Source organism: Callithrix jacchus, chromosome 7 (assembly GCF_049354715.1).
Source record: "Callithrix jacchus isolate 240 chromosome 7, calJac240_pri, whole genome shotgun sequence".
Classification (NCBI taxonomy): domain Eukaryota; kingdom Metazoa; phylum Chordata; class Mammalia; order Primates; family Cebidae; genus Callithrix; species Callithrix jacchus.
In genome coordinates this window covers 5,477,666-5,487,756 of record NC_133508.1, presented here as the reverse complement: position 1 = coordinate 5,487,756, position 10,091 = coordinate 5,477,666, and the positions used below count along the sequence as shown (strand labels likewise).

The window sequence follows — 10,091 nt, the reverse complement described above, 5'->3', positions numbered from 1 at the left end:
ATCATAATAAACTTAATAAGACGTAACACTTTATCATCATTAATTAGTTTATCTGCAGAACATCTTTGTGAAGTAGAAAAGATTCATTATCCTTATTATTATTTGTTACTCATGGGATTCACAGATAAAGCAGTTGAGACTTAGGCCATGTCTAGTTGACATCAAATGTCCAGCTTCTTGGGCGACCCAGGAAGCATTTCATTTGGTAATAAAGATTAGAATTCCATGTTTGTTTGTGATGAACTTCTCCAGAAACTCACTACATTCTGTATTTTCTAATTCTCTCTTTTCTCCTTCCTTCCTTCCTTCCTTCTTTCCTTCCTTTCTTTTTCTCTCTCTTTCTTTCTTCCCTTCTTTCTTTCTTTTGAGATAAGGTCTTACTCTGTCTCTCAGGCTAGACTGAAACTCCTGGCCTCAAGCAATCCTCCCATCTTGGCCTCTGAGTAGCTGGGACTACAGTCGTGGGCCATCATGCCTGGCTACTTTATCTGTTTTTGTAGAGATGGTGCCTTGCTATGCTGCTCAGGCTAGCCTAGAACTCCTGGCTTCAAGTGATCCTCCCACCTTGGCTCCTCAACACACTCTTGGAAAGAAGTTCTAAAAGCTAGGCAGGATTCACCGTGCTGCCCTTTCCCTTCCTTAAGCGAGCATCCGTATTCACGCAGAGGCTACTCTTAGGCCAGGTGCGGAAGTGAAGGCATGCAGGGGAGAGTTGCAGCGGCCCGTAACAGGCACAAAGTGTGGAGCAAACCTTTGTTGTTGAAAGCCATTCAGATTTGGGGGTCATCTGTTAACTGCAGTATACATCTTTGATTTAAGTTTTCTTCTTAGCAATCTCAACTTTGTCTTCCTTAATATCTTTTAACCAATTTTTAAAAATTTCTACTGGTTCACTAGATAAGAACATTCCCAAATTATAAAGCAAATGCAACGCCATTCTTATTTCAAGCAAGTAGGACTACACTTGGAATATACACACAATTGACAGGGTGAGGAGACTGAAGGTGATGTATTACAAAATTAAAGTCCTCTGGGCAGAAAAGAATTTCTCTCTATCCCAATCTTATATTTTCATACAAATTAGATGAGTCATCAAGTTAGAGAATCCTGCAGCAGAACCAGTAGCTTCCGTGGTCACTATTTAGGCATCTTGATTGTATTATTTTTAAAGAGGTTTTCAAAAATCATTGGTTATCTCTGGAAGCTGTAACTGAGAATTCAAAAATTTCCTTTTTTAAGATAAGAGGAAAAATTTACCTCTTCTCTAAGAGACATTCTCTAAATGTCTCTAAGATGATTTCCAAATTTTCTATAGTGAGTACATATATTACTTTTATAATTAGAATTTTAATATATAGATAGATATATCTAAATATAAACAAATATATAATTCATGTATATTAGAGGTGGAGGTCTCACTACATGTGTTGCTCAGGCTGGTCTTAAATTTCTGGGCTCAAGCAACTCTCTGCCTTGACCTCCTGAGTATCTGGGATTGCAGGGGTGAGCCCCTGCTCTCAGCTTATAATTAGAATTTTAAAATCTTTGGTCAGGCCTGGTGGTTCACGCCTGTAATCCCAGCACTTTGGGAGGCTGAGGTGGGTGGATCACTTGAGGTCAGGAGTTCCAGAACAGCCTGGCCAACATGGTGAAACCCCATCTCTACTAAAAATGCAAAAATCAGCCAGGTGTGGTGGCATGCGCCTGTAATCCCAGCTACTCAGGAGGCTGAGGCAGGAGAATCGGCTTGAACCTGGGAGGCGGAGGTTGCAGTGAGCCAAGATCACGCCACTGCACTCCAGCCTGGGTGAAAGAGTGAGACTCTGTCTCAAAAAAAAAAAAAAAAAGAGAGAGCGAGAAAAACAAAAACAAAAAATCTTTAACAATGGCACCAAAAAGAGTTGGGTGTGAGGTGGGCAACATGGCAGGGAGTTTAGGCACGAAGTGACAAGATTCACAACAAGAAGAACAGTTAGGGAGAGATGGCCTTTGTAGAGAGATAAGTAGTTGCTCAGCTAGTGTCCGGGACCCACAGTAGGAGGAGGGGGAAATGGAATAGATTTGATATACACTTGCGAGGTAGAGTTAAATCTGACAGAATTTGGTGATGGGTATGAGTGTAGGTGAGAGTTTAGATAAGAAGCTAAAGGGAGAGAGAGTTTAAGATTACACCTGGCCAGGCACGGTGGTTCAAGCCTGTAATCCCAGCACTTTAGGAGGCCGAGGCGGGTGGATCATGAGGTCAAGAGATCAAGGCCATACAGGTCAACATGGTGAAACCCCGTCTCTACTAGAGATACAGAAAATTAGCTGGGCATGGTGGCGCGTGCCTGTAATCCCAGCTACTCAGGAGGCTGAGGCAGGAGAATTGCCTGAACCCAGAAGGCAGAGGTTGCGGTGAGCCGAGATCGCGCCATTGCACTCCAGCCTGGGTAACAAGAGCGAAACTCTGTCTCAAAAAAAAAAAAAAAAAAAAAAAAAAAAAAAAGAGAGATTACACCCGTGTTTTGATTGAGGTTACCAGTAAATGATGCCATCACTGAGATAAGGAGAGAAAGGGAAGAAGAACCAACTCATAGTTGGGCAATTTTAGGTGGAGATGCACGTGGGAGACACATAAGATAACTGGGGTTTGTCACATCCCATCAGATTCCTTGATATAATTTTTATGGATAGGAGGCCATTACTATCCCTAGCATCTAACAACAGTTTCAGAAAAACTGGAATTTATTTTAGCAGGGCCTTTCTGAATATTTTCTGGGGTAATCTTTTCCTGTTGTCAAGGCCGTTCTAAAAAGATTAGTTTCACATCTGTATAGGCTACCCTGGTAGCAGCAGAACATAGACCTCTGGGTATATTGTATGATTCCATTACTTCATTGACACGGAAAGTGGGATGAAGATTGGGATTTGTTGGTGAATGGTTTTGTCCTGTATACGGATTGCAGCTATCTATTCAGGTCCCATAAGCGTTTTCTTATTTAGGGCAGCAATTTCTTTCTTTGATTTTGCAATATTCAAGGGTGTTTCCCTCTATCTTTAGGGGTGTGATAGAATTTTCAGATGTTTAAAAATGAAGTCAGTGTTTATTCATTGCAGTTGAGCAGTAAAGTTTTACATGGCGTATATTTAAAAGGATGGAAATAAAGCATTTTCTCATGTTTGGCCTGATAATTGGATGGTGCAACTCATCAGATGGGCGATTATTATTATTGTCATTGTTTTTAATTGTTAAACCATATTTTATTTTAAGATCCAGGGCACATGTGCAGGACGTGCAGGTTTGTTCCGTAGGTAAACATATGCCGTGGTGGTTTGCTACACCTATCAACCCAACTCCTAGGTATTAAGCCCAGCATTCATTAGCTATTTTTCCTGATGTTCTCCACTCCTCTGCCTTTTCCCAAGAGGCCCCAGGGTGTGTTGCTCCCCTCCCTGTGTCCTTGTGTTCTCATCCTTCAGCTCTCAGTTATAAGTGAGAACATGCGGTGTTTGGTTTTCTGTTCCTGTGTTAGTCCGCTGAGGATAATGGCTTCCAACCACATCATGTCCCTGCAAAGGACACAATCTTGCTCCTTTTTATGGCTGCATAGTATTCCATGGTGTCTATGTAACACATTTTCTTTATCCAATCTATCGTTGACGGGCATTTGGGTTTATTTCACATCTTTGCTACTGTGAACAGCGATGCAATGAACATACGTGTACGTGGATCTTTGTAACAGAGTGAGAATTATCATTATTTTAATAAAAGAATAGAGATGAAGTCTTGCTATGTTGCCCAGGCTGGCCTTGAACTCCTGGCCTCAAACAATCCTCTCTCTTTGGCTTCCCAAAGTGTTGGAATTACAGGCATGAGCCACCGCGCCTGGCCAAGGTGGACGGTTACTGCTAAAAAAAATCTCATACTTTGACTCAGTGTGGACCAGTGGTGAAGGCAGGGAATCAAAGCTCTCTTCCTGGGTCAGTGCTTTGAAAAGACCCTGCATCTGGAAAGCACTTTGTGTATGCATAGTTTCTGAATAAATGAATACTTAAATACAGTGCGATTTCTATGCCTTTCATGCTATTGGACCTTGTAAATACTTTTCTACCCTATACTTCACTTTTTTCGTCATGCAATGGATTGGCAGAAGATGAAATAAATGACTTATTTTATTGTTTATCCTTTGATAGCTGAGTTCAATTATTGTTTATTGTGAGTTTCTCAGGTTTTTTTTTTTTTTTTTTTTGAAACAGGGTCTCATTCTGTTGCCCAGGCTGGAGTGCAGTGGTGTGGTCTCGGTTCACTGCAGCCTCCTCCTCCTGGGCTCAAGCAAGGAGGGCTCCCACCTTAGCTTCCCAGGGAGCTGGGAGAATAGGTGTGAGTCACCATGCCTGGCTAGTTTTTGTATATATATATATTTTGTGTGTGTGTGTGTGTGTGTGTGTGGAGACAGGGTCTCACTATGTTGCCCAGGTTGGCCTCAAACTCTTGAGCTCAAGCAATCCTCTCACCTCAGCCTCCCAAAGTGCTGAGTTTATAGACTTGAACCACTGTGCCTGGTCCCTCAATTTTTAAATTTTCTAGTGATTCAAGCTCTGAAGATGTACATTCCGGTTAAATTAAGTTGCATGTTCCTCTTATACATGTAGTTTGGTGAAGTAAATGATATTAAGTAACTACAATTTTGCTCTTAGGAAAAAAAGCATCAAACATATTAATGCCTATATATAAAAAAGTTTACCAGTTTTTGTTTTTTTCAAGCTCCTTGCAATGTAGCATTATCTTGCATATTTTTAATTTTGCTTTCCATGTAAACTGCTTTTAGAAACAATTTGGCAGTGTGTGCCACTTTTTCCTGCCACTCTGACATGTAAAGTCATGACATAAAAAGAGGAAATTGGTGTAATAGTCCCTGCACTGTTAACTGTTGCTAAGCGAGACCTAGATCTATCTGGAGTTTCTGTAAGTTTTCAGGGAGTGCTATGCTAGCTGGTAAAAAGTTTGCAATTGGAATTTCACTCCGCTACTGTCTGAGGCTAATTGGCTTTATATCATCACAGAGCCGTGTGTTCACAGCTGAAGCCACTTAGGAGAGGGTGGCATACACGATGCTGCAGAGAAGCGTATGTAATTTATTGGGAATAAGGCCTAAGTGCCTGCTGCATAGCCCTTCTAAGTCTCGTCTAGACTGATTGAAGATTGAATCTTTAATTTATCTTACTAATTAATGGACTTAGTTTAGTTGTTATGAGTTTAGATGATGTGCAGGAGCTGGGAGACCTTAAGGCAATGTACATGTCATAAATCAACCGTAAACGTCAGTCATTGTGACATTTCTGAGTAGCCTGTGTTCCGTGGTGGCACTCCACCATCGTTCCTCAAAACAAAGTGACGGTAGACATCGGAGGAATGGTTCATTTATTCTCTCCCAAGAAAGATACTTTGCCTTAAAATAAAAGGTGATTGAGTCATCGGCAAATCTGTGTCAACTCAAGACCAATTCTTCTGCTTTTTAATATATTTTTTAAAAATTATTCTAACTCTGCTGTGGCATTTTGGGCCATGCTCATAAATCTTGTCCTATTTCCTTATTGGCACACAGCCATGGGAATGGAGAAAGCCTTTCTTGTGGAGAGTCAGCAAGCTTTCAGTTCAGGGGCAACAAAATTCCTTTTCATGAGTAAGGTCTGGGAGCCCATCAGCATTTCCTGCTTTGTGGATGTGTCTCCAGTAGGGCACTGCAGATGTAATTCTGAAAGGTGAGCAGGAAGCTAGGCGATAGGTAATAGGCATGCATGGCCTCTACTAGGTAGGTCAGTTGCTAAGATGGCAAGGCCCATGGAGATCGGGATTGAAGTATCCTGCTGTACCTTCTTCAGGAGGGGAAGAGTGAGCCCACATTCCCTCTGAGGCAGCCTTCAAAGGAGGGAGGAGAAAGAGACGTTAGTGCTCTCTTTCTTCCTCTTCCTGTGTCCAAGCCACCCTCCTTCCCAGGAAAAAGCTAACAATATAGAGAGACCATAGGATGAATGGGATACTTCTCTCCCTTCGTTCCTTCCTTCCCTTCCTTCCTTCCCGTCTTTCCCTCCCTTTCTTTCCTTCCTTCCTTCCTTCCTTCCTTCCTTCCTTCCTTCCTTCCTTCTTTCCTTCCTTCCTTCCTTCCTTCCTTCCTTCCTTCCTTCCTTCCTTCCTTGCTTCCTTCCTTCCTTCCTTCCCTCCCTCCCTCCCTTCTCTCTCTCTCTCTCTCTCTCTCTGATGGAGTTTCACTCTTGTCACCCAGGCTGCAGTGTAGTGGCGTGATCTCAGCTCACTGTAACCTCTGCCTCCTGGGTTCAAGCAGTTCTCCTGCCTCAGCCTCCCAGGTAACTGGGATTGCAGGCACCTGCCACCATGCTCAGCTAATTTTTATATTATTAGTAGATATGGGGTTTCACCATGTCTGCTAGGCTGGTCTCAAAACTGCTGACCACAGGCGATCCATGCACCTCAGCCTCCCAAAGTGCTGGGATTATAGGCATGAGCCTCTGTGCCCAGTTGGGATACTTTTTCTATTACTCAAAAGTAAGGGGGAAAATGGAGAACCTCCGAAGATGAATCATGGTTTTATTCCACTCTTCATTATGGTTCACTTGTCACTGCAGACACAATAGTTGCCATTGAGGATCATCTGAAGAGGAGAGGAAGAAAAGTACTTTGGTACAGAGGAGACGCTTCATGTATATTCCTAAGTGAGTGACACTATTTTACTCCACTCCCTTAGCTTGCTGGGGTAACAAGAATATGGCTTGCATTTTGAAAAGTATGTTTCCAGGATAATTCAGCAAAAATAATTTCCTTAATAATACAAACAAAGCAGCCAGGCACCGTGACTCACGCTTGCAATCCCAGCACTTTGGAAGGCCGAGGCGGCCACATCACCGGAGGTCAGGAGTTCGAGACCAGCCTGGCCAACACGGTGAAACCCGGTCTCTACTAAAAATATGAAAATTAGCTTGGCGTGGTGGTGGGCGCCTGTAATCCCAGCGACTTGGGAAGCTGAGGCAGGAGAATCCCTTGAACCTGGGGGTGGAGTTTGCAGTGAAGCTTGATCATGACACTGCACTCCAGAGTGGGCGACAGAGTGAGACCCTGTCTCAGAATAATAATAATAAAAACAAACAAATCAAGCAAACACTCCTTTAGCACTTCAGAAAGTGATACATACATACTGTGGTGTACAGTTCTGAGTTTTACGAAATGTTAACCCCCACGCAAAGAGAATATCTAATACTTCTCACACTCCTCCCCCCCGATTGCTTCACGTTAAACTTTTGTATGTAGCTGTTTTCCCCACCTTCGTTCGATCCAAGGATCTGGCAAAGAGTTTTTAGATATAACACAAGGAACACTATCCATGAAAGAAGAAAGTGATAAATTGGGCTTCATCACAGCAAGGAAGTTTGCTTCTTGAAGAACACAGTGAAGAGAATGAAAAGAAGCTGCGGACAGGATGGAAGTGTCCGCAAATGTTCAAAGCCCTTTGAGAGGGAGAAACTGAGTCAGGCGTGATCTTTTTCTCCCAGAAGCTGCAGTGGAATGGAGCCAGAGAACAATGTGTAATAAACAATATGTGAAGGAGAACGTAATTAGTGGTAAAATAAGGGTGGTGCCAACGATGTCGCAGTCTTTCGGGGCAGTGGGGGCACTTTATCGTAGCGTGGGAGATCAAGGGTGGCGCTGTGGGGCTCAGAAACAGAGTGATCCGGAGGAGGAAATCATGTAAGAAAAGCCATACAGATGGGAAAGTGCTGGGCGTACCCTGGAAAGTGTCCGAAGTTTTCTCTGGTTTAGCTCCCACTTCTGCGTCTTTCATGGAAGAATGAGAATGAATGTGTGTCTCCAATACATGCACAAACCCACACTCCAATATCTGTATCTTCTAAGGTCTGTAAGGAAAAAAACAAAACAAACGACAACAAAAAACTTGCACTTACCTTTTGTAAGTGTAACAATCACCCCCAAGAGTGGATTCGCTGGTTATGCTGAAGCATAGAAAACCATTAAGGGTCATTTAAAGGGAACTGAAATGTCAGGCTGGTCCATTGGAAATGCAAATGCTAACTGCTCTAAGCACAATAACCAAACAATGAAGCCAATTAGGAAGGTACTGCCGAGAACTTCAGGCTTTGGTTAGTTACAAAGGCAGAGGGAAAAAGACAAGGCTGTTTGATCTCGTTTAGCTGGAGGTGGAGTCAATAATCTGAATGGTTTCGAATGGCCCTAAATGTTTTGGGGCACTTAGAGCCCTGCTCTGAGCTCGTTTGTTACGCAATCTGCAATGGACGCGTCTCCACCAGTCGTTTTCCTTGCGCTCCATCACACCCGGGCGCAAATGAAACACTGGCATCCATAATACTTGAGCGTCTTCTTTTCTGCTGGGCAAAACTCCTGAAAGAACGAATTCTTTTGCTATTGGTCAATTTCTGAAATTAGCCTAAAATCGGCATATAAATTATGTTAATGCAGAGAGTTGGGATATAGACGTACGCCACTTTCATGCTTATAGACATGTTCTGTTTTGTATTTTCTCTAATAAAAAATAAGCTTTTATGCATTGGAAAGCTCTGATTTATGTCAGGTACAGTCTTCCCTCCGCCGTATTTTAGTAGATGTAGAAGAGATTTTTGAGGAATTTGCATTCACATTTTTTGGTATATCTATCATCCAGTGTGTGCATAGATTCTCCTAACTACTCGGATACAGAACCGATTCAGCAACTCCTCTCCTTCCCCACTTCCCTGAGTCTGACCCATTGTAGGTAAGCCCTCTCACCATAAGTTGGATTTCATGAAAGTTAAAAACATTTTGTGTAATCCCAGCACTTTGTGAGGACGAGGCAGGCTTGTGTAATCCCAGCACTTTGTGAGGACGAGGCAGGCTTGTGTAATCCCAGCACTTTGTGAGGACGAGGCAGGCAGATCACCTGAGGTCATGAGTTTGAAACCAGTCTGACCAACATGGAAAAAGGCCATCTCTACTAAAAATACAAAATTAGCCAGGCATGGTGGCACATGCCTGTAATCTCAGCTACTCCGGAGGCCAAGGCAGGAGAATCACTTGAATCCAGGAGGCAGAGGTTGTGGTGAGCCGAGATTGTGCCATTGAATTCCAACCTGGACAACAACAGCAAAACTCTGTCTCAAAAAATAAAATAAAGTAAAATAAAATGGAAAAAAAAAAAACATTTTGCTTTTCAAAGAACACACGTAAGAAACTGAAAAGACACTCTACAGATTGGGAGGAAATGTTGGCAAATAATGCATCAGACAAAAGATACATATCTGGAATAAAGAGCTCTCCAAACTCAACAATGAGGGAACAGACAATGTAATTTAAAAATGCATGAACGATTTGAACAGAAGCTTCACCAAGTAGATAAAAGGTAGGCAAGTAAGCCAATGAAAAAATCGTTAGTAATTAGCAACATCTAAATTAACACAATGAGGTGCCATTATGCACCTCTTAGAGCAACGAAAATGAAAAGCACTGAGGGTGTCAAGTGATGATGGATGTTGGAGCAACCGGAATTCTCTTCCACCGCTGGTGGGAATGCAAAGCTGTCCAGCTGCTCTGGGAAATAGTCTGACACTTTTTAAAAAGGTAAGCATATCCGTCCCTTATGACCCAGCAATATCATGCCTAGGAATTTATCTTAGATAAATAAAATCTTAGGTTTACACAAAAACCTGTGCGTGAATGTTTTAGCGAGCAGCGTTATTTCTAATCTCTCAAACCTGGAAGGAACTCCAGTGTCCTTCAAAGTGTGAATGGACAGCGAAATCCTGATACAACCATACTCTTAAATACATGAAATAAAATAGATGAATCTCAAAATAATTACGCCCAGTGAAAGAAGTTATATTCCATTTTTCGATAATGAGCAACTGGTTCCTTTAAGAATATCTCTTCTCATTGTACTTATTAAATATTTTTTCTCTTTTTGTTCTCTCGGGCCTCAGTTCCTCCTTTTCCATCTGTGGTGCTTCTCTTCTGAGAATCGCATTCGTGCATGTTTCGGGTACCTTTTGCTGCATAAAAAACCACCTCAAATGTAGTGGCATTTTTT

General features: G+C 42.3%; 1 long non-coding RNA gene across 1 annotated transcript; it reads right to left on the bottom strand.

The window, feature by feature from the left end:
* Nucleotides 1-5,340: 5,340 nt before the first annotated feature.
* On the bottom strand, nt 5,341-8,276 carry LOC100391233 (uncharacterized). The gene is made up of 3 exons (XR_004727424.2): nt 7,960-8,276; nt 6,569-6,653; nt 5,341-5,902 (listed from the first exon to the last, which is right to left on the bottom strand). It is a non-coding gene; the product is annotated as an uncharacterized LOC100391233 (long non-coding RNA).
* Between the last annotated feature and the right edge of the window lie 1,815 nt (nt 8,277-10,091).